Source organism: Neofelis nebulosa, chromosome 6, assembly GCF_028018385.1.
Source record: "Neofelis nebulosa isolate mNeoNeb1 chromosome 6, mNeoNeb1.pri, whole genome shotgun sequence".
Classification (NCBI taxonomy): Eukaryota; Metazoa; Chordata; class Mammalia; order Carnivora; family Felidae; genus Neofelis; species Neofelis nebulosa.
Window position 1 is genome coordinate 130,144,834 of NC_080787.1, and position 20,764 is coordinate 130,165,597.

General features: G+C 38.0%; 1 long non-coding RNA gene across 1 annotated transcript; it reads left to right on the forward strand.

Annotated features, from left to right (window-relative positions):
• Positions 1-266: 266 nt before the first annotated feature.
• On the forward strand, positions 267-4,073 carry LOC131513521 (uncharacterized). Its single transcript, XR_009262617.1, has 2 exons — positions 267-362; positions 3,675-4,073. It is a non-coding gene; the product is annotated as an uncharacterized LOC131513521 (long non-coding RNA).
• Positions 4,074-20,764: the final 16,691 nt, after the last annotated feature.

The following is a 20,764-nucleotide window of genomic DNA, read 5'->3' on the forward strand; positions in this document are numbered from 1 at the left end:
TCACCAGGAGAAGCACTCTCCCTTTGGTTGAGGGTTCATTCATTTGAAGTGAATTACCTATTCTCGGGAGCCCCATGATGGTCCTCGCCAGGGTAATTTATTTCCAAGAAGGGACTACTTTGCTTTTAAGGGGAAACATTTTTACTTATTGTATTGTGGAATTGTGTCTGTTACTAATATAATAAGAAATATATATCCTGACTGTACTAGCATTAAGTCAAATACTGTGTTCTGTTTTTCCTTACCAGATGTTTTATAGCATGTAACTGTGTTAAGGAAGATTGATAAACCTAATAAACTTATATATAAACCTATCAGTAAAGGATTATAGAGAGGAAATTCAACTTCACTCTGGAGTACTTGTAAGTTTTTGACCATAGGTTTTACTCTACCTTAGCTTATTTCCATTTATAAAAGAACCATTTTTATCCCATGTTTCACAGCACTTGGGTTCACACTAAGCAAGAGAAATACATGCAATGCTTTTAACCAAATTCTGTCACTAACGCAGCTCTAATGAAGGTATTCTGTGCCTCAGATATTTTGCATCTTTAAAATGGAAGTACAATATGTTCGGTAAGGTGCTAATCAGTTTTATTGAATCTGATTTAATTCCTTGGGAAGGAGAATTGAATTTTTTAGAAACTTAAACGGGTTATTAATGAGGGAAGAGGCTTAAATAATTTTCCTACGTAGCTCTGGCACAAGTTTAGCTGTTGGGAAATGAAGACAAGACCTACGAGGTGAATATATAATAAAAATAAGTGTTTTCCAAATTATAAAAAAGTATATATTGCTAATATATAAATAATATAGTAAAGAACTGTATAATAAATACATTAACATCAGTCAAATGTTGACACAGTAGAAACCACCTCTAAGATTTTGATGACTATCTTTCTAGAACTCTATCAATGGCATATTTAAGTAAACTTAACAAAGTCGTATAGCACAGATTGTCTTATATAAATATTTTGTACATATCTTTTTGGTTTTCTATCTAGTCCTTATGATTTGTGGTAGTACTTTATAGATCTTAATATAAACCCTTGTTGTGTGTATATTTAGATCATTTACATTTAATTTATTGACATACTTGGGTTTGTATCTAAAATTTTACTACATGTTTCCTATTTTTACTAGGGGCTTTATATTCCTTTTTTCTTTCCTTTGTTGCTTTCTTTTGTATTAATGTAATGTTTATTGTTATTGTTTAACTTTTTCTCTACTAAGGTGTTAGTATAAAATTCTTCACTATTTTTTCAGTTTACTGAAATTTTTTACACTAAATATTTTTATTCAAGGTATTACAACATGCACACTTGACTTCTCATAACCTAATATAAATGATAAGTTTTACAAATTCCATTTATCCTCATGCCCTATTTAGTGTTTTTCTTTTCAAGAATTGTATTATGCATATATTTAAAACTCTATACAGTATACTCATTTTTATACAATCTTAACTTCTATTTTATGCTGTTTTTATTCATTCTTTTCTGCTTCTCTGTCTTTTCTTCTGGTATCATTTCCTTCTGAGTAAATAATTCCTGTTAGCTTTATTTAGGTATGTATGTATGAATGTATTGTTTATTTATTTATTAATATTTTATTAAAATGTTTTTTCTTTCTTTTGTTTTAAATTTTATTTTAATCCAAGTTAGTTGACATACAGTGTAATAATGTTTTCAGGATAGAATTTAGTGACTCATCATTTACATATAACACCCAGTGCTCATCCCAACAAGCGCCATCATTAATGTCCATCACCTATTTAGGCCATACCCCCACCCAGCTCCCTGCCAGCAATCCTCAGTTTGTTCTCTGTCCCTTGGCGTTTTTTAAATTTTTTTTTCAACGTTTTTTATTTATTTTTGGGACAGAGAGAGACAGAGCATGAACGGGGGAGGGGCAGAGAGAGAGGGAGACACAGAATCGGAAACAGGCTCCAGGCTCCGAGCCATCAGCCCAGAGCCTGACGCGGGGCTCGAACTCACGGACCGCGAGATCGTGACCTGGCTGAAGTCGGACGCTTAACCGACTGCGCCACCCAGGCGCCCCTCTTGGCGTTTTTTAAATACAGGTGTCTTTGGATCCTGAGAAACTTAACAGAAACCCATGGGGGAGGGGAAGGAAAAAAAAAAAAAAGAGGTTAGAGTGGGAGAGAGCCAAATCATAAGAGACTCTTAAAAACTGAGAACAAACTGAGGGTTGATGGGGGAGGTGGGAGGGAGGGGAGGGTGGGTGATGGGTATTGAGGAGGGCACCTTTTGGGATGAGCACTGGGTGTTGTATGGAAACCAATTTGACAATAAATTTCATATATTAAAACAAAAACAAAAACAAAAACAAAAACAAAACTAAAAAAAAAAATAAATAAATACAGGTCTCTTGGTGACCGTTTATTTCAGTTTTCGTTTATTCAAAAATATCCTTAATTTGTCTTCATACTTATAGAAATAATTACAGTGCAGAAGATTTTGAAGGGACATTTACTTGTGTTCAGCACTTTAAAGATGCCACATGTTGTCTATTGGTTGCTACATTTTTATAATATTTCAGCTACCTATCAGATTGTTACTCTTGAATGTTTCATCTATTTCTTTTTTAAAAAAAATATTTATTTATTTTTTGGATAGCACAGTGGGGGGAGGACAGTAGAGAGGGGGACAGAAGACCCTAAGTGGGTTCTACGCTGACAGGCTGGCAGCAGAAAGCCCGATGTGGGGCTCAAACTCATGAACCTTGAGATCATGACCTGAGCTAAAGTCAGATGCTCAACCAACTGAGCCACCCAGGTGCCCGAATGTTATGTCTGTATTACGTTTGGTTGCTTTTAACATGTTCTCTCTCTCTATCCTTCTCTCTCTCTCTCTCTCTGTTTCTTTCTTTCCTTTTCCTTTTCATTATTTTGACTATGATGTACTTAAGTGTATTACTTGATTTGCTTTGATTGTTATACATCTTTCTGGGTATATGCACAGATTTCTGTCCTGTGATTTAGTATCATTAGTTAGTAATTTTAAGACTCATTCTCTTTTTAATTTTTCCTGCTGCCCAATTCTTTCTCTTCGACTAGAACTCCAATTACAGCTAGTGCAACTCTTTTATATTCCATTGGTCTCTTACAGTCTTCTCTGTATTTTCCTTTTACTCTTCTCTGTGTCAGTGTAAATATTTTCTTTTGACCAGTCGACTAATTCTCTTTCTCTTAGATTATTATGCTATTAAAATAATCTACTTTCCGTTTCACATATTCTATTACCATTTCTGTAAGTTTTATTTTATTATATTTTTTAGATTCTAATTCTCTAATGAAATTCTCAATATTTTACCCTGTTTTATCCTTTTTTTATCTGTATGTTTTAAACAAATTAACCATAATTATATCCTTGTTGGTTAGATCTGGATCATCTGTAAATCTGTTTTATTTTGGGTTTGTTTGTTTAATAATTCTGTACTTTCTTTTGACATGAATTTTAAAAATTAAATTACTATAATTGAACTCCAGAAACTGCATAAAACATTTGTAGAGACCTCACGTGATACTACATTACCATAAGGAATTTCACATTTTTATTTTCCTAGCAGACAGAGTAGGTGACTAACCATCTCAATCTAATCAGAGAGTAAGCTGTAATAGTCAATCTATATTTCTTTGTCCCCTTTTCTAGGTTATATCTCTTCTGGAACTTCAAGTTACAGCATGTTATGACTGTGAAGCATCTCCTCAGTGGTTTTTTGCTTCTTAATATGAAAGACTGCCATCAATGAAGCTCAGTATTTCAGAGAATTGTGGTTTAAGTGTTGAGTTTCCCGTCTTACTCAACTTCATAATTCAGTAAATGTCTCATGGGGAAAATTCGCCCTGCGTTTGATGCCTTTATATTTACAATCTTTCACTCTAGATACATTCCTCTCTTGTGGCAAAACCTGGATTCTTCTCCACTAGCTACATTCAAGATTAGCCAAGGCTCCAGGAATAATGTTATAGAGGGTCAAAATACTGCTTCCAAAGAATAACTATTGCTGCATAATAAATTACCCCAAACGTATCAGCTAAAACCAACATACATTGGTTGTCTCATAGTTTCTATGAGTGAGGAGTCTGGGTCCATCAGCTTAACTTGGTCCACTGTTCAGGGTTCGACAAGGTTATGGTCTTGCTGGTGGCAGGGCTGTGTTCTGTTCTTGAACTCAAGGTCCTTTTACTGATTGTTGGGAGAACTCAGTGCCACAGGATCAGCAACAGCCAATGGCAAACAGCTTCCCCCTGCACCTTCTCTGGACAGTTTTGTAACAGAATATCTCCAGCAAGACACCCTACCCCAAACAACTTTTCTTGCAACACAGGAGACTTTGGGCAAGGTCCAGAGGGCAGATTTCAAGCAAGTGCCTCTAGTATAGTTTCATAGTGATTTCTCTGTCATTCAGGTACCTTGGCCAGACCCTCTTCACCAAGTTCTGGAGCTCACTTATGGATGTGAAGCCTCTTCTTTGCACACATTATCATAGTCCCAGGAGTGCGGGCTGATTCTTCTATCTGCTATTGCTTTATTGTCTAAAGTTATCCATACTCCTCAGGTGCCAGGGCCCTGTTAGAGTTAATAATTCTTAATTTTAAACATTCGCTGTTCAAATTATGATGTGGATTCTATCTCCTGTTTGGACTGTGGCTGTTACATTTTGTATCTGTTTTTAATGACTGTTCTTCTGCCCACTGCCAATTGTCACCACATAATCTATGATACTTGTTCCTTGTAATGAAGAAAGAGAGCAACTCTAGAATTTGCATAATACGCATCGAAGAGTAATGCAAGCCACCGAACAAATAAAAAAAGAAAGTGAGAATTAGAGATGGAAACTGAAAGAAAAGAAGTAATTTTTTTTTTTCAAAAAAATCTTAAAACTAAAAGTAGAAATGACAGCCAGATAATCTGTGAGGGCAAAAAGTGATGCAAGATAAAGATAAATCAAGAGGAGTTGACTAGACTGTACCTAAATTTACATTTTCAGCAGCGTGGTTAGGGAAAACTAAGCAAACAAACAAACAACCGAACTTAAAACTCTCCCACAGTAGTATATAACATGCAGGACAAATAAACATATTTTTGAAAAAATTCCATGGCCAGAATGTAAGGAAATCATCAGTCCAAATAAGACAAAGCAAGCAAGGTTGTGGGTTGGCCCCGAGGGCCTCTGCCATGCCCCTTGTGATTTGACCTGAGATGAATAGACAGTTCTGAGAGAGTCACACAAAGTAGGACTTACACATTCGGCAGTGCCTGGTAAATCTGAACATGCATACACTCAATGACTCAGCAATTCTATGCTTACATATTTACCCTAGAGAATCTTGGCACCTTTGTACCAGGAGATGCTTACAAAAGTATTCATGTCAGCAAATTCATAAAGGTCAAGAGTGAAATACCTTAAATGTCTATCAATAAATGAATAGGCCAGTAAATTGTGGTATATTCATGCAAGGAAATACTAGTCAGCCACGAAAAATGTATTAGAGCTATGTACAACGACATCAATTCATCTGATAAACAAGTTTTTTTTTTTTGCTTAATAAAAAGAACAAGTTGGGACCAGTACAATTGAAAAGTAATGGCATGTTATTGAAGCAGACCATTTATTTTGGTCAGTAGCTTGAATCAATTTCATAAAAGAATCTAGGGATGCTAATCTTAGCTACATATTTTCTTTAAGTTGAGTTTATCTTATATGGAGGTGAAGTGTAGAATAAAAAAGAATATGGATTGGAAGGGCTTAAGATGGCGGCGTAGGAGGACGCTGGGCTCACCGCGCGTCCTGCTGATCACTTAGATTCCACCTACACCTGCCTAAAGAACCCAGAAAACCGCCAGAGGATTAGCAGAACGGAGTCTCCGGAGCCAAGCGCAGACGAGAGGCCCACGGAAGAGGGTAGGAAGGGCGGCGAGGCGGTGCGCGCTCCACGGACTGGCGGGAGGGAGCCGGGGCGGAGGGGCGGCTCGCCGGCCAAGCAGAGCCCCCGAGTCGGGCTGGCAAAAGCGGAGGGGCCGGACGGACTGTGTTCCGACAGCAAGCGCGACTTAGCGTCTGGGAGGTCAGAAGTTAACAGCTCTGCTCAGAAAGCGGGAAGGCTGGAGGACAAAGGGAGGGAGAGCTGCTGAGCCCCCGGACGGCAGAGCTCAGCTTGGCGGGGAACAAAGGCGCTCGCCAGCGCCATCTCCCCCGCCCATCCCCCAGCCAAAATCCCAAAGAGAACCAGTTCCTGCCAGGGAACTTGCTCGCTCCGCGCAAACACCCAACTCTGTGCTTCTGCGGAGCCAAACCTCCGGCAGCGGATCTGACTCCCTCCCGCTGCCACAGGGCCCCTCCTGAAGTGGATCACCTAAGGAGAAGCGAGCTAAGCCTGCCCCTCCCGCCCCCGTGCACCTTGCCTACCCACCCCAGCTAATACGCCAGCTCCCCAGCACCACAAGCCTGGCAGTGTGCAAGTAGACCAGATGGGCCACACCACCCCACAGTGAATCCCGCCCCTAGGAGAGGGGAAGAGAAGGCACACACCAGTCTGACTGTGGCCCCAGCGGTGGGCTGGGGGCAGACATCAGGTCGGACTGCGGCCCCGCCCACCAACTCCAGTTATACACCACAGCACGGGGGAAGTGCCCTGCGGGTCCTCACCACTCCAGGGACTGTCCAAAATGACCAAACGGAAGAATTCCCCTCAGAAGAATCTCCAGGAAATAACAACAGCTAATGAACTGATCAAAAAGGATTTAAATAATATAACAGAAAGTGAATTTAGAATAATAGTCATAAAATTAATCGCTGGGCTTGAAAACAGTATACAGGACAGCAGAGAATCTCTTGCCACAGAGATCAAGGGACTAAGGAACAGTCACGAGGAGCTGAAAAACGCTTTAAATGAAATGCAAAACAAAATGGAAACCACGACGGCTCGGATTGAAGAGGCAGAGGAGAGAATAGGTGAACTAGAAGATAAAGTTATGGAGAAAGAGGAAGCTGAAAGAAAGAGAGATAAAAAAATCCAGGAGTATGAGGGGAAAATTAGAGAACTAAGTGATACACTAAAAAGAAATAATATACGCATAATTGGTATTCCAGAGGAGGAAGAGAGAGGGAAAGGTGCTGAAGGGGTACTTGAAGAAATTATAGCTGAGAACTTCCCTGAACTGGGGAAGGAAAAAGGCATTGAAATCCAAGAGGCACAGAGAACTCCCTTCAGACGTAACTTGAATCGATCTTCTGCACGACATATCATAGTGAAACTGGCAAAATACAAGGATAAAGAGAAAATTCTGAAAGCAGCAAGGGATAAACATGCCCTCACATATAAAGGGAGACCTATAAGACTCGTGACTGATCTCTCCTTTGAAACTTGGCAGGCCAGAAAGGCTTGGCACGATATCTTCAGTGTGCTAAACAGAAAAAATATGCAGCCGAGAATCCTTTATCCAGCAAGTCTGTCATTTAGAATAGAAGGAGAGATAAAGGTCTTCCCAAACAAACAAAAACTGAAGGAATTTGTCACCACGAAACCAGCCCTACAAGAGATCCTAAGGGGGATCCTGTGAGACAAAGTACCAGAGACATCACTACAAGCATAAAACATACAGACATCACAATGACTCTAAACCCGTATCTTTCTATAATAACACTGAATGTAAATGGATTAAATGCGCCAACCAAAAGACATAGGGTATCAGAATGGATAAAAAAACAAGACCCATCTATTTGCTGTCTACAAGAGACTCATTTTAGATCTGAGGACACCTTTAGATTGAGAGTGAGGGGATGGAGAACTATTTATCATGCTACTGGAAGCCAAAAGAAAGCTGGAGTAGCCATACTTATATCAGACAAACTAGACTTTAAATTAAAGGCTGTAACAAGAGATGAAGAAGGGCATTATATAATAATTACAGGGTCTATCCATCAGGAAGAGCTAACAATTATAAATGTCTATGCGCCAAATACCGGAGCCCCCAGATATATAAAACAGTTACTCATAAACATAAGCAACCTTATTGATAAGAATGTGGTCATTGCAGGGGACTTTAACACACCACTTACAGAAATGGATAGATCATCTAGACACACAGTCAATAAAGAAACAAGGGCCCTGAATGATACATTGGATCAGATGGACTTGACAGATATATTTAGAACTCTGCATCCCAAAGCAACAGAATATACTTTCTTCTCGAGTGCACATGGAACATTCTCCAAGATAGATCATATACTGGGTCACAAAACAGCCCTTCATAAGTTTACAAGAATTGAAATTATACCATGCATACTTTCAGACCACAATGCTATGAAGCTTGAAATCAACCACAGGAAAAAGTCTGGAAAACCTCCAAAAGCATGGAGGTTAAAGAACACCCTACTAACGAATGAGTGGGTCAACCAGGCAATTAGAGAAGAAATTAAAAAATATATGGAAACAAACGAAAATGAAAATACAACAATCCAAACGCTTTGGGACGCAGCGAAGGCAGTCCTGAGAGGAAAATACATTGCAATCCAGGCCTATCTCAAGAAACAAGAAAAATCCCAAATACAAAATCTAACAGCACACCTAAAGGAAATAGAGGCAGAACAGCAAAGGCAGCCTAAACCCAGCAGAAGAAGAGAAATCATAAAGATCAGAGCAGAAATAAACAATATAGAATCTAAAAAAACTGTAGAGCAGATCAACGAAACCAAGAGTTGGTTTTTTGAAAAAATAAACAAAATTGACAAACCTCTAGCCAGGCTTCTCAAAAAGAAAAGGGAGATGACCCAAATAGATAAAATCATGAATGAAAATGGAAGGATTACAACCAATCCCTCAGAGATACAAACAATTATCAGGGAATACTATGAAAAATTATATGCCAACAAATTGGACAACCTGGAAGAAATGGACAAATTCCTAAACACCCACACTCTTCCAAAACTCAATCAGGAGGAAATAGAAAGTTTGAACAGACCCATAACCAGCGAAGAAATTGAATCGGTTATCAAAAATCTCCCAACAAATAAGAGTCCAGGACCAGATGGCTTCCCAGGGGAGTTCTACCAGACATTTAAAGCAGAGATAATACCTATCCTTCTCAAGCTATTCCAAGAAATAGAAAGGGAAGGAAAACTTCCAGACTCATTCTATGAAGCCAGTATTACTTTGATTCCTAAACCAGACAGAGACCCAGTAAAAAAAGAGAACTACAGGCCAATATCCCTGATGAATATGGATGCAAAAATCCTCAATAAGATACTAGCAAATCGAATTCAACAGCATATAAAAAGAATTATTCACCATGATCAAGTGGGATTCATTCCTGGGATGCAGGGCTGGTTCAACATTCGCAAATCGATCAACGTGATACATCACATTAACAAAAAAAAAGAGAAGAACCATATGATCCTGTCAATCGATGCAGAAAAGGCCTTTGACAAAATCCAGCACCCTTTCTTAATAAAAACCCTTGAGAAAGTCGGGATAGAAGGAACATACTTAAAGATCATAAAAGCCATTTATGAAAAGCCCACAGCTAACATCATCCTCAATGGGGAAAAACTGAGAGCTTTTTCCCTGAGATCAGGAACACGACAGGGATGCCCACTCTCACCGCTGCTGTTTAATATAGTGCTGGAAGTTCTAGCATCAGCAATCAGACAACAAAAGGAAATCAAAGGCATCCAAATTGGCAAAGATGAAGTCAAGCTTTCGCTTTTTGCAGATGACATGATATTATACATGGAAAATCCGATAGACTCCACCAAAAGTCTGCTAGAACTGATACATGAATTCAGCAAAGTTGCCGGATACAAAATCAATGTACAGAAATCAGTTGCATTCTTATACACTAACAATGAAGCAACAGAAAGACAAATAAAGAAACTGATCCCATTCACAATTGCACCAAGAAGCATAAAATACCTAGGAATAAATCTAACCAAAGATGTAAAAGATCTGTATGCTGAAAACTATAGAAAGCTTATGCAGGTAATTGAAGAAGATATAAAGAAATGGAAAGACATTCCCTGCTCATGGATTGGAAGAATAAATATTGTCAAAATGTCAATACTACCCAAAGCTATCTACACATTCAATGCAATCCCAATCAAAATTGCACCAGCATTCTTCTCGAAACTAGAACAAGCAATCCTAAAATTCATATGGAACCACAAAAGGCCCCGAATAGCCAAAGTAATTTTGAAGAAGAAGACCAAAGCAGGAGGCATCACAATCCCAGACTTTAGCCTCTACTACAAAGCTGTCATCATCAAGACAGCATGGTATTGGCATAAAAACAGACACATAGACCAATGGAATCGAATAGAAACCCCAGAACTAGACCCACAAACGTATGGCCAACTCATTTTTGACAAAGCAGGAAAGAACATCCAATGGAAAAAAGACAGTCACTTTCACAAATGGTGCTGGGAGAACTGGACAGCAACATGCAGAAGGTTGAAACTAGACCACTTTCTCACACCATTCACAAAAATAAACTCAAAATGGATAAAGGACCTGAATGTGAGACAGGAAACCATCAAAACCTTAGAGGAGAAAGCAGGAAAAGACCTCTCTGACCTCAGCCGTAGCAATCTCTTACTCGGCACATCCCCAAAGGCAAGGGAATTAAAAGCAAAAGTGAATTACTGGGACCTTATGAAGATAAAAAGCTTCTGCACAGCAAAGGAAACAACCAACAAAACTAAAAGGCAACCAACGGAATGGGAAAAGATATTTGCAAATGACACATCGGACAAAGGGCTAGTATCCAAAATCTATAAAGAGCTCATCAAACTCCACACCCGAAAAACAAATAACCCAGTGAAGAAATGGGCAGAAAACATGAATAGACACTTCTCTAAAGAAGACATCCGGATGGCCAACAGGCACATGAAAAGATGTTCAACGTCGCTCCTCATCAGGGAAATACAAATCAAAACCACACTCAGATACCACCTCACGCCAGTCAGAATGGCCAAAATGAAGAAATCAGGAGACTATAGATGCTGGAGAGGATGTGGAGAGACGGGAACCCTCTTGCACTGTTGGTGGGAATGCAAATTGGTGCAGCCGCTCTGGAAAGCAGTGTGGAGGTTCCTCAAAAAATTAAAAATAGACCTACCCTATGACCCAGCAATAGCACTGCTAGGAATTTATCCAAGGGATACAGGAGTACTGATGCATAGGGGCACTTGTACCCCAATGTTTATAGCAGCACTCTCAACAATAGCCAAATTATGGAAAGAGCCTAAATGTCCATCAACTGATGAATGGATAAAGAAATTGTGGTTTATATACACAATGGAATACTACGTGGCAATGAGAAAAAATGAAATATGGCCTTTTGTAGCAACGTGGATGGAACTGGAGAGTGTGATGCTAAGTGAAATAAGCCATACAGAGAAAGACAGATACCATATGGTTTCACTCTTATGTGGATCCTGAGAAACGTAACAGAAACCCATGGGGGAGGGGAAGGGAAAAAAAAAAAAAAAGAGGTTAGAGTGGGAGAGAGCCAAAGCATAAGAGACTGTTAAAAACTGAGAACAAACTGAGGGTTGATGGGGGGTGGGAGGGAGGGCAGGGTGGGTGATGGGTATTGAGGAGGGCACCTTTTGGGATGAGCACTGGGTGTTGTATGGAAACCAATTTGACAGTAAATTTCATATATTAAAAAATAAATAAATAAATAAATAAATTAAAAAAAAATAAATAAAAAAGAATATGGATGTCTTTATTTACATAATAATAGCTGACCACCTTAAATGTGTTTTTAAAGATGTATTCCTAGCTGTAGAATTTGTCGTGGTCTGAGCTCTTTATGGAAGAATAAGAGATGGATAATAATAAAGCCACTGATAACATGGAATTACAATAATATTTACCTATTTTGGGTAAACTGGGTAGCTCAGCTGGTTAAGTGTCTGACTCTAGATTTCAGTTCAGGTCATGATCTTACTGTAAGTTCAAACCCCACATGCTCCACATTCACAATGCATAGCCTGCTTGAGATTCCCCTCTCCCTGCCCCTTCTACACGCTGTCTCTCCCTCTCTCTCTATTTCAAAATAAATACACTTAAAAAAAAAAAGCACCTTTATTTTATTGGAGAATATTGCTCTGAATTGTAAAATTCTAACACAGTGCAATCATTTTCACCCTTTGAACTTCTTAGGACTGTTTAAATATCATAGGCACATAACAGTCAACAAGTTGTCTTTTTAAAATAATATTTAAAAACTTTTCTTACTATTATGTTTCAAATACTTAGATTATATCATCATTTATTTAATAAATGCATTATGACTAACATGAGGATTGTGTGTGTGTGTGTGTGTCTGTATACATGCATGTGTGTACTTGTGGAGAGAATAGAAAAGCAAAAAAAAAAAAAAAGAACACTAAAATAAAGACTGAATGTTTTAAAAATAAGACTTCTAATGGTTAATGAGTATAATGGATAATTTGAGGAATTTGACCTTGAACTAATAAATCATGTTTTATTTAAAAGTGGACAAAATTAATTTTATTTTCACAGATGTTCACCAATAAAAGAAAATGATGTATCAGAATACAAATATGGTCACAATTAAAATTTATATAGCCTATCTGTTGACTTTTGAGTTTAGATTATTGGCTTGATAACCTCAAAATATTTTATTATTTTCTATTTTGGAATATTTAAAAGTGCTTAACATTTTTTCAAATTAATCACTTGATTTAATTATAATATGAACCATGTTTTTGGAAGGGATTATGAAACAGTTTAATTGATGAGAAAGAGAGACAGAAAAACAGAGAGACACAGGCTCAGAATAGTATTTTCAGGAAAAGTATATTTTGCCCAAGACCAGAGTTTAGGAGCCCAAGCCAAGATTTTTTGGCTATCAGTCCTTCATCACTCTGCCTAACAGTAGAATGGCATATTTTTTCAAGACTAATCTAAAAACAGTGTTTCAAGGTCAAACTGGAGGAGGAAGATTAGAAAGGGGAGGACATTGGGAGTGCTGTTAAAGAATTCTAGATGGAGGTAACAGAAGAGTGAATTTAAATGGTAGCTGTGGAAATGGATCCCGCTTCCAGCTTCTTAACTGTGTCCTATGTCCTTTAACACATTTTCTGTGAGAACTAGTTTGATTGAGAGTGTTTACAATCCTTTTAAAGGTCTCTCTGGTGTTTTTTACAATGAGCTGAATGCGTTTGGATAATCTCTCTGATTTATCTAAGCTTAGTAAAATGTTCAATAAAAGTGGACTATTTGAATTCAGAGAAAGAGCACAGACTGCTGTTAGATTTTCGGAATGTTGTCTAATTTCTACGTATAAAAGAATAACAAATTAAACATTTGAGGAAAAGAATATGTTCTATGGGTTTCATCCTTACATAAAGCACTGAAGTTTGAGGTTTGTCCAGAGAGCTTTTGTCTGTTTGCAATCTCCCCTGCCTCAACTCCACATTTCTTCCTGTTGCCTTGGTTTATTTACACATGGGCAAGTCAGGCTGTAGTTAGGTGAATATTTCCTTGTGGGTTATAATGTTTATTTGTGCACGGTAGAGTGGAAAGGACACTAATCAAGAACTCACAAAACCTGTATTCTAGGCCAGGCTCTGTTGCTTCCTTAAGTTGAATTGTCAAATGACTTAGGTTAAATGAGTCATCCTTTTTCCTTCAGTTTTCTCAAAATAGAGATTATAAATTATTTTATTTATTTTCTTTTTCTTAAAGATATATAGGCATAATATCATTAAGTAAGTAAACACACGGAAACTAATTAAATGTTTAAATCATTTGTAAATGACAAATCGGGGGCTAGGATATCTTATTTATTTGTATGTTATGAAGTATATGGCCAGATTTGATGGGTGGTATGAGGTTACAATACTGATTCAAGGCCAACTGATTACCAGGGGAAGCTGATATATAAATAAATAATCATATATCTATGTAGTAGTACTAGAGATTGAAGCACTGGCTACCATTCCCACTCCCCTTCCATGTGGTCTTTTCTTCTAAGAGGCTGGGAAGCTAATAGGGGTACACTTTTAAGAAGTTTTTATAAATCACAATTACTTAGCATACAGTTTATATTAGTTTGAGGTGTACAATATAGTGATTCAACACTTCCATACATCACCCAGCTCTCATCATGACAAGTGCATGCCTTAATCTCTATAACCTATTTAACCTATCCCTTCACCCTCCTCCTCTCTGGGAGCCATCAGTTTGTTCCCTACAGTTAAGAGTCTGTTTCTTGGTTTGCCTTTCTCCCTGGTTCTTGCTCCCCCTTTGCTCATTTGTTTTGTTTCTTAAATTCCACATATGTGTAAATCATACGAAATTTGTCTTTCTCTGACTGACTTATTTCACTTAGCATTACACACTGTAGCTCCAGCCATGTTGTTGCAAATGGCAAGATTTCATTCTTTTGTATGGCTGAGTAATATTCCATGTCATATAGATAAGCTTCTTTATCCATTTATCAATCAGTGGACACGGGCTGTTTCCATAATTTGGTCATTGTTGATAATGTTGCTATAAACATTGGAGTGCATGTATTCCCTTTGAATTAGTGTTTTGTATTCTTTGGGTAAATACTGAGTAGTGTGGTTGCTGGATCACAGGGTAGTTCTATTTTTAACTTTCTGAGGAACTTCCATACTATTTCCAAAGTGGCTGCACGAGTTTACATTCCCACCAACAGTACAAGAAGGTTTCCTTTAACAGGTGTATTTTCTGAATTGCTTTGCAGCTATGTTATTGCATGTATATATATACATATATATATACACATATATATGTATATATATGTGTATATATACATATATATGTGCAGCTAGGTTATTGCATGTATATATATATATATAAATATATATATATATATATGCAGCTAGGTTATTGCATATATATATATATAAATATATATATATATATATTTATATATATATATATATTTTTGCTAACATAATTGTAGAGGCTGGCAAGTCTGAAATCTGTAGGGTAAGTCAGTAGACTGGAAATCATGTAAGAGTTGATGTTGCAATATAAAGTCCAAAATCTGCAGAACGGGGCAGCAGGCAGGAAGCTCAAGCAGAATGTCTATATTGTAGTCTTTTTTTTTTAAACATTTATTTATTTATGGTGAAAGAGAGAGAGCAGGAAATGGGCAAAGAGGGAGACAGAATCCCAAGAAGGCTCCGCACTGTCAATGCAAAACCCAACATAGGGCTCAATCCCACAAACCGTGATATCGTGACCTAAACTGAATTCAAGAGTTAGATGCTCAACTGACTGAGCCACCCAGGTGTCCTTCTATATTGTAGTCTTGAGACAGAATTTCCTTTTCTTTGGGAAGCCTGAGTTTGCTTATACAACCTTAAACTTATGAAATGAGGCTCATCTACATTATGGAGGGTAGTCTGCTTTATTCAAAGTCAACTGATTGTAAATGTTAATCACATCTAAAAAATACCATCTAGAATAATGTGTAATCAAACAAATAGGCACCTTACCCTAGTCAACCTGATACATAAATAAACACACTTCAGAAGGAAATATTTGGAGTAGCTTTGTTAACATTTCTACTGTCCAAACTTAGGGCCCAGTAGTATAGATGCGAAACAGTGGTTTACGGAATGAGTGGGGGCATTCACCTTTCTGAATGTGTAGAAACCCAGTTGATTTTCCTGGGCATCTAAGATATTTTTAACTTCTTAATAACCCCTAGAAAGTTTAAGCTAAGTCAAGAGTGCATACCATTGTAGGGCACCTGGCTGGCTCAGTCAGTGGAGTATATGACTCTTGATCTCAGGATCATGAGTTCAAGCCCCACACTAGACATAGAGATTGCTTTAACAAACTTTTATTTTTTTTAAATTAAGATAAAAAGGTGCATACTATTGTCTTGTTAACAACAAAACAGAACAAAACAAACAAATAAGCACAGGCCTCAAATGGAGTCACTTATGTTAAGGCCCCATGTCAACAAACCAAAACTTAATACCTAAACAAACTGCAGTTTTAATCACCCAAGGAATGTAAACTTTAATCAGTCATCATGGAATTTCCTGGCCGGTACCAAGAAATTTATTGCTAGAAACTTTCCATTTCTCTGAGAAGGGCAACTTTCCTAAAAATGCATTCTTTGCAAATAATTACCTTCCCTCCCCTCCCAATTCTCTCTCTACCTTTAAAAACCTTTCCTTTTCTACAGATCAGTGAAGCTTCTTTCTATTTCCTAGATGCTGCCTGATTCAAGAAATCTTTTTTTTTTTTTAATTTTTTAATGTTTATTTATTTTTGAGAGAGAGACAAACAGAACGGGAGCAGGGGAGGGGCAGAGAGAGAGGGAGACTCAGAATCTGAAGCAGGTTCCAGGCTCTGTCAGCACAGTGCCTGATGTGGGGCTCAAACCCACAGACTGTGAGATTATGACTTGAGCCGAAGTCGGATGCTCAGCCGACTGAGCCACCCAGGCGCTCCTCATGAATTCTTTAATAAAATCAATTAGATCTTAAATTTTACTCAGTTGAGATTTCTTTTGTTTAATAATCTCCAGCTAAGAACCCTAACCAAAATAGAAGTTTTTACAAATGATATAATTCAAGATATGAATGTTAGAATTGGTTTTCTAACCTAGATTGTGTTTGACAATTCAGTTAGTATTATTGGATGATTTACTGTTATTCCATGAGAGGCAAGGTCACATAGTTATTTAAATTATCCCCCTCAACATTTTGAATGAATTTCCTTATAAAGCTAAGGCCTTTAGCAGACTGAATGGAAACTCTGACAGATCATTTTTAGAGGGAGGAAGAAGACAAATATTGTGACATGATTTGGCTTTTTTAAAAGTGTTTTTATTTATTTTGAGAAAAAGAGAGAGCACATAAGTGGGTAGGGGCAGAGAGAGAGAAGGAGAGACAATCCCAAGCAGCTTCTGCCCTGTCAGCACTGAGCCCAACATGGGGCTCCAACCCACAAACTGTGACATCATGACTTGAGCCAAGATCAAGAGCCATATGTTTAGCCGACTGGGCCATCCAGGTGCCCCAAGTTGGCTGTTTCTAAGTGCCGTAAGGACCTTATGGGAAAAAAAAAAAAAACATAATTATCAAATAGTTTCTTGTGATTGAACAAACAAAAAAGGAAAAATGGAAGGAAGGAAGGAAGGAAGGAAGGAAGGAAGGAAGGGAGGGAGGAAGTGAGGAAGGAAGGAAGAGGAAGAAATAGAAATAAATCTCTTATTTTCCAAAATTGCAACACTGATATCACCAAAAATAAGATGTAGAATTTAATATTGAGATCGCTAAATTGCAATGATTGGTTGATTGAATTCAAATCCTTGGAAAACTTAATGCCTCAGTTAGGAAAGATCTGCAAAAATATGTTGAGTAGAAGTTCAAATGAATTCTGAGGCAAAAGACAGAGAAGGGTACTACTAATGAATTTATTTTTATAAGGTACTTCCCAAAGATTCTGCTCCCCTTGTTCTAGAAAGAGCAGCTGAGAGGGATTCTATTTGCTTAATTAGTTGACCTGTATTAGGTCTCAGAAGAGGCTTGTACTAAATTAAATATAAATAACAAAAACTCCTTATGGAAGAATGCAGAGGAAAGAATGCAACAACTTAGAGAAATAGGAATTTATTATGTACATCCTATCCGTCTACCTTCAAATACTGTCCTCATGATATCCCAAAGGATATGCTGCTCTCCAAGGCATTTGGTAGAGCACCAGTATCTTTCAAAAGTACTATGGCAGTTGTCCTTTGTAACCTGGGATGAGGGGAGGAAATGCTGCCACTGAAGTGGATTTTCTCATTTCATAGTGGAAGAGGCTAAATATCAGTATTGCAGTGCCAGACAAGATGGCATGGTTATAATGATGGGCAGCAGGGAAAGAATGGTAATCAAAATACTTTGGCCCATGTAGGTCTTTGTTGACCTGTAATTTATCATGGAGTCTTTGGTACCAAAATAAATTGGCAGGCCCCTAACATCCTACCTGATTTCTATAAGTGTCTCCCTCACTTAAAATAGAGAAAGAAAAGAAAAGAGAAAAGAAAAGAAAGGAGAAGAGAAGAGAAGAGAAGAGAAGAGAAGAGAAGAGAAAAGAAAAAAGAAAAGAAAAGAAAAGAAAAAGAAAAAAAGGGAAAGGAAAGGAAGCTACGTTAGGTCTAGTAAGAAACAGACCCTGAATTGAACCACAGAATAGTCTATTTTGCCATGTACTCAATTGCCAGGGCTGAGTAAGTTTAGAGATACAGGGCTGCTTAACAAATTTCAAATCCACAATAGTTTGAGGAAGATGTTCAAAACATTACAGGTGTTTAAAATGAGATCTTTTTGGGGTGCCTGGGTGGCTCAGTTTGTTGAGAGACTGACTTCGGCTAGGTCATGATCTCATGGTTTGTGAGTTCGAGTCCTGCGTGGGGCTCTGTGCTGACAGCTCAGAGCCTGGAGCCTGCTTCTGATTCTCTGTCTCCCCCTCTCTCTGCCCCTCCCTCACTCATGCTCTGTCTCTCTCTGTCTCAGAAATAAACAAACATTAGCAAATAAAAATAAATAAAGTAAGATCTTTTCCTAACCTCTTTCAAAAGAACTTACAACAATTTATCAAAATAATTGTGCGGTGGGAAAGAGATATAACTAGAATGTTTTTGACTGTTGGAAACTGGACAGGGTTATTGCTAATTTCTGCATACCAAGAAAGTAACTTTTCTCTTGTTCAGGAAGAGCTAATGATACAAGTAAAGTTTAGCCTTGGCTCACATGATGCATGACTCTTGAGCTATCTTTCCCAATTCAAGTCACTTGCTTGGTTTTTTGGAGACAGCTTGGTCTTAGAGAATGGGAGTAGAATATTGTAAAATAACACATTTAAAAATTATGTACTACATGACCCTTTAACGAAACAAATAAGTATCATCATGCACCTTGGCACTTGATTTACAGTTATTGATTTGGCCACCTTTCTATTCCAATAAGTCAAGAATACTGGAAAGAATTTATTTCACTTGGCTGGGAAAATGCTAAGCCTTCAGTGTCTAACTTTAGTTAGATGTCATTTTTCTAACTCTGAGCCATAATTTCATCTGTGGAGAGCCTCATCATTCCAACGTCTCCCAGACCATCAAATCAGTCCTTTTCATTGATGACACATGTGAATAGAATCTAGGGAGCAAGGAATAGCAGGTACATAGATGCTTTGATTAGACACATGCATGCACGAAAAAGGAGATATTCAAAGTCTCAAAAGCCCAGCAAATTTTCCAAGATATCGTACTCTGGAGCATATTGAAAATTTGTTTTCAAAGTAAAACCACTATATTTTGCTCTGTCTAGTATTTGAAAAGTAAGCTAGTGTGGATTTCAGAGGCAACATATGTGATATTTGGCATTTGTGTAATTTCAACCTATTTATTGGATAATCAGGCTATCAGCTTTTAATTGGGCCTAAACACAGAAAAAAGACTTTCTAGTTTATTCAGGCAGTCATATAAGCAGTTTTGACACTTAGCCCTTATGACTCAACAGATTCAGTGATGCTTGAGATGTCTGTGACAGATTGGGATGCTGAAAGGAAGTAGGAATAGGCTCCAGTAAGAGAATCATAACTCAGCTCCTAGGTTTTGAAGCAAAGCTGGGGCGTGTACCATAGTGTTGTGAGAAATAGCTCTTGTCCCTGTTAGATGTTCTGAGGTTGTTCATAAAGCACCAAGTAATCTTGTGACCTGAGCTTCTCATTGTGGTCTGTGTGCATTAGTGTACAGAAGTATCCTTTTGGGCAAACCTAGAAGTGGTATGTATGGGATGAAGGTGCTAGGAAGGGTTATGAGCAGGTGCTCATCTCCTCCATGCACCAACGCCCACTCCATTGTCGTCTCCTTCTCCACCTCTACCGAGAGCTTCAGGGAGTTCCCCATGTCTAATAACTGAAAGTAACGGATTCGAAACCTGGTTGTAGACAGCCCCGCATAGTATTCCACAACCAATTCAGAGTAAGAGGAGAACGTAGACATACAATTGTCTTATTCTTACTCTGATTGTCTCTGAAAGACAGTGTATAAAAAAGCCCTTCCAGTAGGCAACACTTTGAGTATAGATGTTTTTTCCACTTTGATTAGGAGTAATGAACAGGGTGTGGCACCATTTAAATTCATGTGCTGTAGCTAGTTTTTGGCCAGATGATCAGGGATATGGAGGAATATACTTGGAAGATTAATGACAAGGTTTGAAGGAAAATTATGTAAATGGGTCCCAAATTTGAAATATCTGTGCCCCATGTAGATGATCAGCAGATGGCCCTGTCTGTAGAGGAATCTCTCAGTCATCTGTTGAAAGATTCACTTTTTTTGCTCAGATCATCTTTTTCTGTACTCTCCCAGTTTTTATTCTATGTAATCATGAACAAACCACCATGATAGCCAGGGCAAAGTATCGAGGTAGGCTTATAAACTTGAGGCTCTCCTCTTCATGGGTGTTATTTATGTTACTGTTCTTGAGTGTCCAACCTGCCAAGAGCAGGGACATACACAGAACAGTTAATATAGCGTAACAATTTGGAAAGGCCAACTAAAAATTTGGGAGAAGTTCAGTTACGTTGGACGTTTCTATTTTGAAAGCACAATGATTTGTCCTCATTGAAATTGACTTATTCTTGGTATTGCTTTTTTCTTTCCTCCTCACTTGTTTCTGCCAGCAATATTATTCATGGATTTACTTCTTTTCTTACTTTTTTTGGTCA